Raw genomic sequence first — 15,993 nt, forward strand, 5'->3', positions numbered from 1 at the left:
CAAGTCATGACACTCTTGTTATATAATAATGGAGTAGAGTGGAAACAAACTATGCATCTTGTTTTCAAAACCTGAGAGGTTTTTAGGTTGTATTAAGCTGCTTTTACTGGAGGTCCTGACCAGTCTTTATCCTGTATCTCAGCAGCAGCAGGAAAAACATAAGGGTGCAGAAAATCTAAAGAAGTGACTAGTAATGCAATTTCGTCATTCATATATGTAAAACTCCAATCATATAGGGAACATTTAAAAAGCAAAATATACTCATGGACTTAAAAATATTATAAAAGATATTAACTTTTGTTGTATAAAATATGTATATATACCTGGTAAGTTCTGGGATAAAATCTGCTCTTTTGTATTCCATTTTCTTCCAGCTACATTACGTTTGCACCACAAAATGTATATCAAGATACAAGACTTCTGATTTGATACATGTATCTCAAGATATGTTTTTAAACTAAGGTTTTAGCTGTTTAGTAATAGCAATGTTATAAAAATGTTAGGTATTGAAATAATAGCACAGATTGGATTAGAGCTTGTTGGAATGAGATCTGTCTATTGCAGGAAGTTCACAAAACCCTCCTCATAATCTGGATGCATTTTTCTCTGGGTGCACCAATGCTAAGTATGAGCTGTACTGTTGGGTTGTTCTTCAAACTACTAATAGTAAGTAAAGCACAAATGACACAACATAAAATTATGAAGAAAAAACCCAAGAACAAACAAATGAAAACCCCACAAATTTCTATGGATAGCACCATCATGATTCAACATCTGAATGAACTTTACTCACGCAAAAACATTGTAGTAGCCTAATGAAAAGTACTTGCATTATTATCCTTGCTACATTATATCAGAAGACTACAAAAGAAATTGTATTATACTGTGTATTTCTGTCTTCAGTTCTTAAATTAAGGGGTAAGGAATCTCAGAATCAGAAAACAAAACAATGGAGGAATGAGAAGGGGAAGATTATACCAGTGCTGAATACAGGGTATGTATAAAACTCTCACAGCAAATGCTGAGTTCCCAAGATGTGTTTAAACAACTTATAAATGTTACATTAGTATTCTGTTAGTATGAATAAAATCTTGCTATCACTTAGATACTCACAATGCAGCTCTACCACTAGGTGTCATGATGTGTATTTGGTGTGTAAATTATCTACACTATGCAAGCTTACTACCAAAATTCACCTGAGCTCTGTGCTTTTAGTGTGTTCCTCCACCATGCTTGGGAGTTGTGTCAGGCTACATCTTTCCTTTTGCTCAGTACTGATCCGCCTCTTGGTATCAAAAAAACCCCTCATATAGTAGCAGATACTGCAGGCAATACAAACTCTAGTCCTGACTTACTGTTTTTGGGGGGTTTTTTAAATTACATTTGCTATGACTAATGTTATATCTCTCATACCTATTACTAGAACTTAGTTGTGTAGCAAAAAGATAAAGATCTTTGCCCCCTCAAAAAATTGTTTTGTTTCTGAGCCTGAGGAATTTTGTTACTGCAGTCTTGCAAATCAGGTAGGCAGATGATTGCTTCACATTCTGATGCTTCCACCTGGCTTTTGCATAGATTTTTAAATTCTTGGTTTATTTTATTTGGGCCAATCAAGAAAACAATTTTTTTACAAAATAAGTTACATTGTGGATTAAACTTGTAAATATTTTATAAATGAACAATAAGCTTTTGATTACTTTGAGATAAAGATTTGAATGTTATCTTTTTCATGCTGAAGAAGGTCAAATTAATTTCTTTGATTTCTCCCCCTTTTATTCACCTATTAATTTCTAATTTAAAGGAAGAAACACTTTAGCCTTTAATCCCGATTTTACATAAGCTTTTTGTTGTTTATGCATTTTTAAATTTTATTTTTCATATCTAGTTCTGCCTTCTGTAAGGGATGTGCGAACCTGAAACATGCCGACAAGATAAATATCTTTATGATGGCAAAACCAATTGGTTTTGGTTGGAAAGGCACAGAACCAGCAATTTATCCCAGGGCTTTATGGAGCTGAGCCCTGGCACGGTTTAAGGAGGGCAGGGTTTGTGCCCACCTGCGGAAGGAGGAGGTTTCAGTGATGCACCCTGGAACCTCCATGGTTGAATCTCCACAGCTGTACTCCCTGGCCCTCGTTCCTGCAACCTTCCTGCAGCGCCCAGCAACATCAATCTGCCCTAATTCTAGACAGAAGAAAATTTTAACATATATCATGTTTATGAAGTTTTAGCTTTCCCTGAAAACAGCTCTCTCCGAGGGGAAAGGTGAGGGGGGAAGCACGTTGGAGAGTTAGTGGTCCAAGCTAGAGTCAGATGAGTAACGGAGGAAAGAAAATCCTCTTTAGTGTGCTGTGGTGGTTGCCACCTTCTCCCTGTATTTCTGCCAGCCCTTATTTTCTTTTTCCTTGCCTGAAGTCTCTCCGCCCGCAGCCCGTTCTGTCCAGGCACCCACGGAACGGTGCGGACAGCGGCGCTCGGGAGCGGCCGAGAGGGGGCAGAGCACACGCGCCAGGCCGATCTCAGCCCCACTCACGTCGGCACAGCCCCCGCGCCGCTGCTCTCCGCGCTCCCCGGGTCGGAGCTTCCTCCTCCGCGGTGCCGAGGCCTCGCCTTGTGGCGAAGCCCGGGCCCGGCCCCGGCCCGGCGGAGGAAGGCGAGCGCGGGGTGCCGGGCCCGCCGGGGCCGGGGCGGGGCCGGGCGGAGGGCGCAGGGCCCCGCGCCGCCGCTGGGGGCGCTGCGCGCCGCCGGGCCGGGCCGCGGACGGGGCCATTCGCGCGGCGGGCGCGGGGGGAGCGCGGCGCCGGCAGCGCTCGGGAGCGCCCCGGGGGCGGCGGGCGCGGCGGGGGCGGCGGCGAGGGGGGGGCGGAGGGGAGCCGCGGGGGGCGACGCCCGGCGCGGGGGCGGCGGGGCGGGGCGGCGGCGCCGGCGGGAGGGCGGGGGGGGGGGGGCGCAGTGGTTGGGGCCGGCGGTGGCCGCCGCGGCGGCGGGGTCAGTTCTCTTTAGTGTTTGCCGATGTTGGAGGCGTCTCCAAAGTGTCCCCGGGAAGCAGGTAACAGGGAGGGAGGGAAGGGGGCGGCTTCAGCCGCGATGTACTAGTCTCCGTCCTGGCTTCCCGCTCCTCCCGCTGCCACCGTGGCTCCCGAGCGAGGGCTCCGCCGGCGCCCCGGCGTCCCCCGCCTGCACGGGGCCGTGCGGGCGCTGCTGCGCCACGGCGCCGTCGGCCCGCTCCGCTCCGCTCCGTTCCGCTCCGGCGGGGGGCGGCGGCGCCGACCCCGCCATCCGCCCCGGGGCTCCCGTCCGCCGCCAGCCGCCCGCCCGACGAGGGGCGCGGGAGGTGGGCGGGGGCACAGGTGGGCAGCGCTGCCCACCCCGGGGGCCGCGGGGAAGCCCCCTCTGGATGCCCTCCGCAGCTCCCCGCACACGGGTCCGGCTGCCGGCGGCGGTCGCTGCGCCAAGGCCGGGCCGCGGCCGGGCCGTGCGGCGGGGCCGAGCTCGGCAGGGACCGCGCCGGGCCTGCCTGCCCCAGTCCCCGGGACGGAGTTGTGTGCGCCCCGAACTTGCTCCTCGTCCTGTGTCCCGCCCGGCCTTGTCGCGGTGGCCGGCCTCGGGGGCGCACAGCGGCCGCTCCGATGCCGGCGGGTGAGGGGCGCCCGGCACTGCTCGCCCGGTCAGCGGCGCGGACCTCACAGCTCAGCCGCCGGGTGTTTGTACGTGTGTGTTAGTCAACCCTCTCTGTGCACGTCTTGTGCTGCCCCCAAACTTCGGACAGGGCCCCAAACTTTGCCATCAATGCTGGGCTCTCCCACTCCCAAAATGGATGTCGGCATCTCTTCCAGCGATGGGCAGCGGAGCCGTTTACCGGCCTTCGCCCAGCACGAGGGTTTGGGGGCCGTTGTTGAGGTGGGACCCAGAGAGACACTGCTGTAAAGTTGTCTAGTCCAGGCTTCTCATGGGCTGGGTGGAATTTTCCCGGTGTTCAGGTGTCTGGTGGGAGAAAGTTCATCTTGATTGCAGCCAGGCCTGGAAGTCACAGCCATGCTCTCATGGGGAAGTATGGGCTACTTGGGCTTAGCTGTGAGGGTGAATCCTGCAGCAAAGCTGTTTGCCTTGTAGTGCTCAGGGTCCCACCTGACAAGTCAGTGATACCCGAGCAAAAAAATTCCGTGCTGTGTATCTGGCTGGTGTTGCCTTACGGCCAGCAAGCTGTTTCTGTGAATACTAAGACGTAAGCTTCTCAAGCCATGTTTGGAATGCTCCCTGTGCAACTACCGTGCTACTAAAAAAAAAAGTTTATACTGTACAAAAGAGTAGATAAAGTGCTGCTGTTTTAGCCCCTCTCTTTGTGTGCATACTGTCTTGAACAGTACTGCAGGCTGTGTATGAGTAACTGCAGTGTTGCAAGATACAAGGAGGGCTGTTTGCTCTGCCATGGCTCAGGGTGCTTGAACTGTGCTTCTGTCAGGGAACATACGTTGCTGTATCTCACGCTCACCAGTGGCATCAAGCTGCACAGGAGTAAGGTGTTCCTAGGTTGTGTGGTAATTCCAGGTTGGCAGTCCACACCAGTGAAATAATACCGATGCATTTAAGCCATTTGCTAACTACAAGGAGGTTCTGTATAGGCTTTGTTGTGACATTGCTGCTTATATAAACAGTGCCAGGCTGACAGATTTCTGAATGATTTTTTTTTTTCTAGAAAGTCTGCAGCAGCGTAAGATTTCCAGTAGTGATTTCCAGCTGCTGAACCTTAGCTTTGACCTAGAAAAACTCAGAGGGAGAGAGAGAGCAATTTCTGCTCCTGCCAGTCTTTGCAAAGATTCCTATTGCTGCCAGCTAGGAACAGGATTGAGGCTGCCTGCTTGTTTGTAGTTTTTGAGGGAAAGGGACAGTTCAGATTTTCTTTTCTTTGCAGACAACTTTTCAGACATGTTGTTCAGCTTGGGTTCTGCTCAGGCTGCTCAGCCTGAAGGCCAAAGTCTTTATGTCTTTTTTGCCAGCTCAACCTACTTTGTTCCTCAAGAATTACATCAAGATAATAATAAAGTTGACTAATCTTAAATTCTGATTTAAGATAGTAGATTTTAAAGAAACTCTAATTTTACTTGCGGAAGAACCTGATCACAGGTTTTTTAATGACTGGACCAAGTTCAAATAAGCATTTAACACCATCAGCCTCTTCGGGGGCAAAGATTTGATTTTCCTCCACGACTTTGTAAACTTCACTCTAACTCTGGTTTACATTGGTGTGAATGTGGGAAGTGAATAGGATACTATGTGTTTTATTTGTGAAGTGTTATGACAAATGACCTTGGGAAGGTTAGGCAACAAGCCATAGTGGAGCAGATCCTCTGATTCCAAGACTGGGTCTCTAGCCATTAGGAAAGGTGCACCTGTCATGCTCTATCTAGACAGTTTGTTTTGACCTACCCAAAATACGTGGCTATTGATTTGTTAGTCTTTGAAAGCACTGAAAAACTCCTATCAATTATTCCAGTTCTTCACCCCCAAATACATCTTCTATGGTATTATTCCATTGGACAGCTGGCCTTACAAAGGAAGTGTTTTAGTGGGTTTTAGTGCCATTTTTGGGCATATATTTGATGTGAGCACAGATTTTTTTCTGAACAGTGTGCGAAGTATCTGTGAGTATCTATTTCCTCATGCAGGTATCACTGATGTGGTGGTGAAGGACATAACACTGTGTTTTTTCAGGATAATTGAAACAACATAACTTCTCTTAATGAGCCACCGGAGCTTCACTTTTCCTTCCACTGCTTACATTTTTTTTCCCTATCAACAACAGCAAAATCTATAGGAAAAGAGGTCTTTTGCCAGAACCTATTATTTTGCATTTCTAATCTTTGGCCCATACATAGCCTGTATTTTTCACAATAGTTCTTGAATTCTTTCTCCTCTGAAAAGAAGAAGAGAAAGAAAGACAGGGTGTTCCATTTGGTGGAGGGGCATAAAGAGCACAAGGCAGGGGTCCTGTGGAGGCAGATCAGGGAACTGGGCTGGCAGTTTTGCTCAGGGAGGAAAGGATAGTAAACGAGGGGGAATGGAATTGGTGGGAGTATATGACAAACTCTCTGAAAAGGGGAAATGGAACCTGTATGTAGTGTAGTTAACACACATATATAATTAATATATATATATTAAAAGTCGAGGGCTCTGCATTTAGAGGGTCTGCTCATTGTCAGCACTGAGTCACAACCGCCATTATCCAAAGTGTGTTTGCATTAAAAGATCAAGAGTTCAATAAGAATCTGAGAGATGTCTTCTCGGGCATTGTTCTGGAAAATGTTTGGAATAAAAAATTTGCTTGTCACAACTCCTGATGTAGGAATGAATTTTGAAAAGCCATCTGTGATAGTGTAACAGTAAAGTCACATCTATGTCTGTAACTGCTGAAGTTTTTTCATACTTCATCTCAAGAGCAAGTGGTTTGGGTTTTGTTTTATGGGTCTTTTTTGTTAAACTGGTAGTTGTTGGAGTATTTCCCAGTAATGAATTGTGCCATACTGTGTCATACTCCATCTTTGCATTTGCTTTAGTCAGCTATGCATCTGTACAGTACATCACTAGACTGTTACAAATTTATTTCTATTTAACCAAATAAAATCAAATTATGAAATTTTAAATTTTCCTGGTAAATAGCACTTTTTCATAATTAATTAGTGATAATTGTGACTCCACTCTGCTTCTGTATCCCCATAATATTCTAATTTAGTCACCATTAAAATGATGGGACTGGTTAGAACTCAGGCGTCGATCTCAGATCCCCCTTGGTGTTTGGGGAGGTCCCTGGTTATAACCAGCAGCCAATTATTATATCTAAGCATGGGTTAACCATCTATCCTTAGATTCTGGAAGAAGTTAGTTCACAAAGATTTTTACCACAGTAGCACATGCTCACCCGAAGGGTATATTTACAGTCTCATCTTCTGAAAACTTCCAAAGGATCACAGTGGTCCCACTTCCAGTTTTGCTGCTTGCCAGCTTTGAGGAGGCTGTTTTGCCTCCATGCTAAAGGAAATGTTTTTGAGTTTGGAGACGAGATTTGCTTGAAAAGTTTCTTGCAATGAAAATGGTCACCTGTTGGATCAAGGAAAGAGATGAGTAACCTAATTTTTACTGCTATTGCTGGTCTTAGTTTCTTATTTTTCACACCTGTTAGGTATTTGTGGTTCCCAGTTTCTCCTACAATGGCCCCAGTTGAAAAAAGCAGTGTTACACAAATATAAGGAAATATCAGTGTACTAAATGTGTAGATTTATAGCACTAACTGGAATTGTCTGGATAAGTAACTGTCTGCAAGTGATAGAGAACTTTGTCCATGTCACCCAGATGACACATCCATGCAACTGATACATTTTGAAGGATGAAATCAAGATAACCTTGTTCCCAAGGTGGAAATGTAGGCCTGGTAGAGGGCAATGTTGGGTCACTTAGAAGCATACCCAGTTGTTCTGATACAAACAAAACAATAATGGAATAACACTCTGCAGTAGCTTTAGCTTTGTTAGACAAGGTAAGAACAAGAAACAATCTAAAATTTCATGTTAACCGTTTGGTTTTTGTTTGTTTGTTTGTTTGTTTTGGGTTTTTTTCCTCTTCTGGTCCTTCTTCAGTCCTGGATACAATGTTGCTTTTTTCTCTCCAGACTCTGGAAAATATTTTCTCTGCTTTTTGTTTCAGGCTTGTGCCTCTGATAGTATTTAAACCTGCCTGCTTTGAATAGTGTTTCATTCGTGATGGCAATGTCTGTTCAAGGGGGCATTTCGTTTAAGAGTATATACCCAAGAGACATTCCTTTTGTACCTGTTTAGGGCCTGGGAATTGTAATGAACGACTCCAGAGGGATTTTCTTGAAAACCCTCCTGCCCCTCTGAGAATTCATTACAAGACACTTACTAGTCTTGTATTAAATGAGTGTCCAGCTCCTGCATGGCAGCTAAGGCTGTCTCATCTCTGTGAAAGGGAATGAGAAGCTTGTCCTGGATCAGGAGTCAGTTAAAGCTCTCCCTGTTTTTTCAGAGGCATCTCTACACATCCACTGGGTTAGGTATGGGGTTTGACCTCTTCAGAAGGGAGAGTGGCCCATATCATCTTTATTTCACCCCTTTTCAACTGGCCAATTTTTATTACTTAGAGCCTTAAGCAAGTAACAACTGACTGAAGATGCCAGGACTGGATCAGTTTTCCATTAACTTGATGGAGCTGCCATTCATGAGGACATTCTGGATCTGGACTTCCAAGCAACCATAAATTATTTGCCAAGTCCCATGAGAAGAATTTAATATTTAATTAAATTCTTCAGCTGTTACATTACAAGATTCTTCTGAAATTGGCCATTCCACAAATTACTGTCGGTGGCAGTTCACCAGAGGAGGTAGCGTTGGAGGCCTTTTTTCTTTCCAGGGTGCCATTAAGCTACCTGTGAAACTTTATTTCCTCCGGTTCTCCTCAAATCTCACGCAGTCAGAGCCCCTTGATACTTTGTAACACAGGTTACAGTAGGCATAAGAGCAAGCGGCTGCTGTAGCTGGTGAAACTTAAGTTATTAAATGTATTTGTTTTCAAAGAAATGTAAGCATCAGCTTGCCCATCCTGGATTTGAAATTCTTTCTTTTATTTGACACAGTAGTAATTTGAATAATTTCAAGGTTTTTAAACCAATCCTGTGCTCACTAGGAATTTTGACATTAACACTAAAAAGAAGTGATTTTATTTGCTGTTATTGCAAATGCTGGTACAGTTTACTTTTGTTTTGCTCAGGTATCCCATAGCTTACAGGAGTATGGGAGACATAGGTGCTGTCAGACAAATATACGTGATACATCCCCAAGATAGGACAGGACAGAGCACTGCAGTTGAACAAGGTTAGCTGAGGCAGTTTTATTTCCAGGGCCTGCTTTGTTTTTTGAATGTGGTGTCTTTGCTGTTATGCTGGATTGCAGCTCTGCTCCACAGCTCTGGGGTCAGCACTTCTACCTAAGCTTCTGCAATGTGTCATTGCAGCCTAGGTAGGCTTTGGATGACCCTTGGGCTAGGGGCACGACCCTTTGTTAACAAGGAACATCCATTTTTGCAGGGGGTTAGACTGTATTAGGTGAATGTTTGTAGCCTAATAGCACATATTCTTTTGGAGGTCCTAGAAAATCGGGTCCTGTTTCTCTTTTGAAGTACTCTTTTTAAATTTTATTTTGATTTGGAAGGTAAAGGGCAGGAGTCTTAGTGAACAGAAATTTTAGCTTCCTGCCAGTTCAAAAGCAAATTTGTTCTTTTACACTAGTTTAGGGTGGTTCCAGAGTCACAAAAACCAACTTTACCCTGCTGAGTCTAATGGCCCTGGAAACTACAGTAAGTGGCAAGAAAGACATTCCTTTGAAGGGCAGCTCAGAGCATGAGCCACCCATCCATCCTCCAGGTGTTTGTGAGCCTATGATGTTACAGCATTGCTATTCCTAATAAATGTAAACTTCTTTCTCACTTTTGCTCAATTCCAGGTACTCTTTCCTAGTATTTTGAATTATTTCACGTTATCAGCTTGCACTTTATGCCAGAATAATCCTTTGTTTTATTTCTGACTTTATTTGCGTAAAAAATACTTGAGACAATTCCAAATTTTAATTCAGTGTGTTTACATTTTTTTCCCTGTAGTAGTTATGCTTATAACTTCCTTTGGTCTGGGGAAAAAAGTTACTCTAAATCATCAGCTGTATAGATGGTCTCTTATTTGTTATTTTATGACATATCCTACTTAGTGTTCCTAAACACTACTACATAATTTGGAGGAAAAAGCCTAGTTTTGTTATGCTGGTTCTGTGCCCTCACAGTGTGCTCAATTTAAAACAAAGGTCTTTTTTACCAGCACTCTTTCTTTCTGTTGTTTGTTGTTACTTTAGTATCCTCCTTGCTGATTCAACTCCAAAAATAACCTTTTGCTGTCCTGCCAGTTGTGTGCAGCCTCTGTGCTGCAGCTGAATTTGTGGCAGGTTTTTAGTGTTCAGCTAATGTTTAGCATTGATCGTGACCTTGCCCCCAGACACAGCATCTTTAAACTTAATTTTCTCCTGTTGAAAACTTAGATTTTGTGCTTGTCTTCAGTCAGATCACTTGGTGGGCCAAATCTAATACTCAGGAATTATTTTACCTTTATTCATCAGCTGGGGAGGGCTGCACTTAAAATAGGGAGGAGGCTCTGTCAAATCAATGTGGAACTCCTGATCTCACAGGTACTCTTGAGAGACAGCAGAGCCCAATCCTGTCCCCCAGTGAGCACAGAGCTAGTCTTTGTATGAACTGTATGTTGACATTATCTTACATCCAAGCAATTCAGAAACTGTCTGTGGAAGAGTTGAGACAAGGGGAAACTCCAGGAGTGTTTCAGGAACAGAAGGTAGCAATTTGACCCCAGCTGTTTTTGGGAGCTACAACTTCTTGGAAGCTGTATGAGCCTTCAGTGTGGGCATTGATCATTTCAGCTGTCAAATGCAGTGTTTTTGTTTAAATACACTCATGGAGAACAAAAAAAGGCACACAAACCAAAATTTTATCTACTCCTAACGATAGAGTGCAACACCTGTTGCTTTGTCCACTGAAACCGCCTTCTCTGAGGATCTTGTAGCTGTTAATTATAGCCAGCCTACTACAATATGAGGAGGGCTGGTAGCAGGAGCTGTAACTTCATTTCAAAGAAAAAAGGCTTGTTTCTGCTCCTTCACCAAATTTGCTACTTCAAATTATATGAAAAGTAGTTCGTCACAGGCAGTCAAGGAAAACAGATGATTTTCTGAATTCCATTATTAAATTGCAATTTCTAGTTAGTGATTGAAGTCAAGAAGTCATTTTTGCCTGCTTCAGAAGAAAATAACAGTTGGAGGGATGTTTTACTTTAAGTAAGAGTATGTTGTAATTTAAAATCTTAAAGTCAAATCTTATTGGAGACTTTAGCAATGTAACTACTACTTGTTAGCACAAATTGGGAAAAAAGTGCAGCTTTTAGAAATATATAGGAGAGAAATTTCAAAATACTAATTAAATCAGAATTCTTGGAAGCACCTCAGATTAGACTCCAATATCGCAAATAAGGAACCAATTACAGCTTTGATGCAAACATGTCTGTAACCTCAGTGTGTCAAGTTTGAGTCATGTTTTTTTTCATTTACTTAATCCCCTTCTCCACTTTTAAGCTGATAATCGATTGTTAAACTGGTGTCTTAGGCTTCCCTTCTATTCAGCTATTTTTCTTCAGGACAGCTGACTAACTAATTTTTGTTTAACGTAGGGCAAATATGAGTTATCTGTGTCTGGAGTAAGATGGTATGATGGCCACTTAATCTTTTAAAAAATGTTATAGATATGACTGTATCACAGAATGTCTAGGGGAGATACAAGTTTCCAGTTTTCAAGAAGTCATAAGTAGTTTCTAGTCATGGTAAGGGAGAGGGCTGAAGAGTTATGATACTGGACAGCCAGCTCTTGTGCTTTGGGTTAGTGCTTGCTCTCAGGCACAGTAAGCAAATACAAAAAGGATATTACTTCTAGTGTTGGGCAGTGTGTGTGTCCTGTCTCTGATCTGTAAGGCATTTATAGCTACCTGTAAGCTAGTTGTTGGGATGTACCTCAAACCATGATGAGTTTCAGATGAGGAGGGCCTCCCACAAAGAAGGCTCTGATGATCACCTTGCTGTTTCATGAAGGAGTTTCACATTTTCTTCCCTGTAGTAATTCAGGATATCTTGGCTGGGTAAAACTGATGGCTGTGTCTGAACCAATATTCTGTCTGGATGGTTCAGAGTCTTTTCTGAGCTTAAAATTTGTGGCACTGTGAGAACTGGGTTAGCTTGTACTGGCTGTTGGAAATTTCCATGGCTTTTATACCATCTTCTCTGTTTTCTGGACAGGAACAAGAAATTGAGAGAGACTTTCTGATGAGATTATCTTAACATAGCAAGCATTTATATAAACCAGACTGTTTTTCCCCCTTGGACTTTGGGTTATAAACAGGTTGAAATGTTTTGAGATGCCAAACTATTTCAGTTTCTGATGCAGCAGATTGGCTTTCTTTATCTTTTAGTTTTCTTTTGGCATTGAAATCTTCAAGATGATATCTTATTGATGTCCCTTACCATTTTTATACAGAATAGCAATCCTTTTTCCCATTACTTTTCTAGATGAATATTAGTAAAGTTTCTCTGCTTAGGACCTCTGTTTCATGTCTATCTATGAAGTCTCTACTTGAGTCTTTGAGTGGTATATGCAGGACCTGACTGATTTCTCTGTTAGAAAAGAAAATTAGTCACATGTACAGTCTGGGATCGTTAGTTTTACTGTACACAGTAAGATGCACTGTGGCCTGAGTTGCTCTTTTCTAGCTTTTTCATGTCAGTCTGGCTGTTGCCAGGGAAGCAAGGGAAGAGTTGCATTCCTGCCTGTCAGTATGCTCCACTTTCTATTAAGTGTCTCTTGTTACAAGTTTTTAGACTCTTGCTCATGCAAATGTGCACAATTGCAGTCAGTGCCTTAACCCCTGCATTTTCCATCATTCCTTACAAAAAGACATGTCTCTGCAAGGGAGCTTATTTACTTCTGTAATTGTGTCTGTTAGTTTTAGTAACATCCATGATCATTTACTTGTTGAAGACAAGTTTGGCAGTAGATTTTGGGTAGGATTCAGTTGTCTGTATTTTGTTATCTTGTGCAGTTTGAGACACTAAGTTACCCTGTCTGCTTCTCAGCTCCCACTCAGCAGTGTGGTTAGCTAATCCTAAATTAGAAGCCTGCTTGTTGATCACCTTCAAGAATTCCCTGGGTCTGCTGGCTGTACTGACAACTGGTGTAGTACATTTCTTTAAACGCATACATTATTGCCATTTCATTGCCTCTTCATGTCAGGGTTTCTCTGAGCTGCCTGCCACATGCAGTGTCAGGTGTGGCATGAGTCTTCAGAGAGAATGTCTGCTTCCTGAGGCAGCAGCTGATGGAATAGGCAGGTATCCAAATGTGGTATCTTAGGACATCTCAGCTGGCATTGTGTATTGGGTCTTTAAAAGACTGTAGTGGGTTGACCCTGGCTGGACACCAGGCACCAAAGCCACTCTCTCATTCTCTTCCACATCTGGACAGGGGAGAGGAACGTTCTCCCCCAGCAGCAGAGGGAGATAGAGAATGGGAGTTACGGTCAATTCATCACCTGTTTTTTCTCCTGCTGCTGAGGGAGAGGAGTCCTTCCCCTGCTGCACCATGAGGACCCTCCCACAGGACATTGTTCTCCACAAGCTTCAACATGAGTCCATCCCCAAAGTGCTGCAGCACGGGTCACTCTTGCCTGGGGTGCAGTCCTTCAAGGACAGGCTGCTCCAGCACCGGAGAAGGCCCCTCTCTGTACAGGTCTCCCATGGGCTCACAGCCTTCTCTCAGGCACTCACCGGCATGGGGCTCCTCCACAGGCTGCAGGTGGGTCTCTGCATCCCCATGGATCTCTGTGGGCTTCAGGAGCAGAGCTGCTTCACCATGGCCATCACCATGGGCTGCAGAGGAATCCCAGCTCTGGTGCCCGGAGCACCTCCTGCCCCTCCTTCTGCACGGACCTCGGTATCTGTGCACTTGTTCCTCTCACATATTCCTACCCCGCTCTTCTCTGCTCACAATTACAACTGCGCAAGGACTTTTTTATTTCTTCTTCTTCTTCTTCAATATGTTGGAGTCATTATCACCATTCCTAATTGGCCCAGCCTTGACCGGCAGCACATCTGTCTTTGGCACTGCCAGGGGTTGGCTCTGCTGGACACAGGAGGTTTCTGGCAGGTTGTCACAGGAGCTACCCCTGTAACCCTCTCTGCCAAAGCCTGGCCATGCAAACCCAATACCCTCTGGTAAACCATGGTAATCCCATGCTGTATTGTCTTTGACTCCAGTGACAATTTAGACACGTTGCTTATATTTGTAAACCTGAATTATAGATGTCTTTAATCCTTATCTGAGTCCTCATATCTCACTGTACAGCAGTGCCATATGATATGGGTGACTGTGCTGGTGTGAGAGGTACTGTGCACGTAGATGGCTTTGTAAACCTCCAGTTTTTCATATTAGTTACTTGAATTTTGCTGTAGTGGTTTAAGCAATTTACTACATCCTAAATGTTTGCATATTATATTTACATATTCTGTGTCTTTCAAGTTGTATAAATCCAATCTTAATTGCAGGGTAAGATTTCTGTACTTGCCCTGTTGCTAACACATCATAACTAAATGGCTGCAAAAGTCCCCATGTTGAGCCATTTTGTTGATTGAGAAAATCTTTAGCTTTAGTCTTTGATTCTATAATTGTCTGCCTTATTTGTCTGATTTGTTTTTTTACTTTTCAAATTTGCATGAAATAATTTTAAAGTGAGTTGTTAAAGAAGGATTGAATCAGTGACAGATAAAAATAATATGTACTCCCACATAATGTGATTCTGTGATAATGGTAATGTGGTCATTGTAGAGACTTGCATGCTTTTTGTGGCAAATTGGATCAGCATCATCTTGGAAGTTAGGGAACAGATATGGTTTTATGAGGAAAGAAGTGTGCAAGATGAAGCAGTTTCTACCTTAGTTTTCTGAGTTTTAAGTCATTTTATGTTATTTTAATGTGCCTGTTCTGTGTAGTAATTCAAAAGGGAGGTTGAGCTGATTGCTGTTTGAAGAAGTGGTTGAAAAATACGACTGCAGATTTTTAGTTTGTTCCCTACTTGATTTTTTACTTCAAAAAATACTTTCCTTCCTTTCCTCAGGAAGGTTCTTACTGATTGTACGTGAGAGCTGGCAAAGGATAGTCCTCCATGGGTGATAATATCTGAAAGTGTGATGGGATTCGATGCTGTGATCTGGTGTTCCCTGCAGCTGCTTGGCCCTCCCTTGCCTTCCTGGGGCTTTATCCGCAACCCTTTTCTGCTCCAGTCCAAGAGCAGAGGAAACAAATTGTAAAAAACTGTAGTATTTAGTCTTCAGGGATTGGATTTAACACTGAGCAAGAAGGATAACTTTTTTGTAAGCCTTGCTGCTCCTTAAATTTTGAGTATTAGTCCCTAATATTCTGTGTCACTTCCTTTGTTTGTAAAATACCTTAACAAAACAACGAAAATAAAAGTTGGTGATTTCTCCCCCACCCACCTAATACTTCCTCAAAGTAAAATGCTTTTAAAGCATCACTTCACTTGCTGACATGTATTACTTAGCTGTTAATTAGCTGGTAGCAATGTTCATATATCCATTAAAACTAAGATTCTGTACTGTAAGGCACAGTTAAAAAAAAAAAAGAAACCAGGCCATAGGTTTCTGAAGATGTAATCATCAGGGATGAGATCAGGGGCTTTGTGAGGAACAGTGTGAAGGAGATGAACTTCAGTGTATGTCTTGACAGCAAAGCTAAGCTGATTAGCAGGAGTTGAAAGGGCTAATTCCTTGCACCCACTCCAGGTCAGGAGTTTGTGGCCCTCCTCTTACACGCCAGATGCTCCTCTGATCGTTCTCCTTACCTGCCAAGTGAACTGGTTCAGTGAGATGGACAGAAAGTGTTGGCTTTTTGTTGCAGAGAAGAGAGAACATGGGATTGTCCCTTGCTATGGCAGCAAGTCTTTAGACGAGTTTGGCTGTTGTTGGCAAGCCACTCTTCATAAGGCAAAAAGCTATGAAATTGATGGAGGAGCAAATGGGAAGAACAAACAGGGGGGACCAGCAGTGATATAGAAAAATATGGATGTTTTAAAAAACAGAGAAACCCTGTGCAATTTCATGCCTAATATTTTACTTTTTGCTATTTAAAATGTATAAATAAGAGAATTTTTGCTAATAAGTGTGGATAACCATCTGCTGATTGTTGCTTTAAGTCATGCTCTTGCTAAACTGCTACTGTGTGGCCATCTCGTTACTTGGTTTTAGAAGACAGAAGTTCTAATTAAGCTGCTCTGAAGGTAATGCAGAGCTGTGTGGTTTTTGTCAACATCAA

General features: G+C 43.6%; 1 protein-coding gene across 3 annotated transcripts in view; it reads left to right on the forward strand.

The window, feature by feature from the left end:
* The first annotated feature begins 2,630 nt into the window (after nt 1–2,630).
* Nucleotides 2,631–15,993, forward strand: part of STAU2 (staufen double-stranded RNA binding protein 2) — a 170,243-nt gene continuing 156,880 nt past the window's right edge. The window contains exon 1 of one of the 3 annotated variants that reach the window (XM_040064828.1): nt 2,631–2,653. The gene's annotated coding sequence lies outside the window, so the exon portion shown is untranslated. Of the gene's footprint in view, nt 2,654–2,937; nt 3,050–15,993 lie in introns of those variants that run through there. The other 2 variants (XM_040064903.2, XM_040064976.2) reach the window with 2 other exon arrangements.

Source organism: Hirundo rustica, chromosome 1 (genome assembly GCF_015227805.2).
Source record: "Hirundo rustica isolate bHirRus1 chromosome 1, bHirRus1.pri.v3, whole genome shotgun sequence".
NCBI lineage: Eukaryota > Metazoa > Chordata > Aves > Passeriformes > Hirundinidae > Hirundo > Hirundo rustica.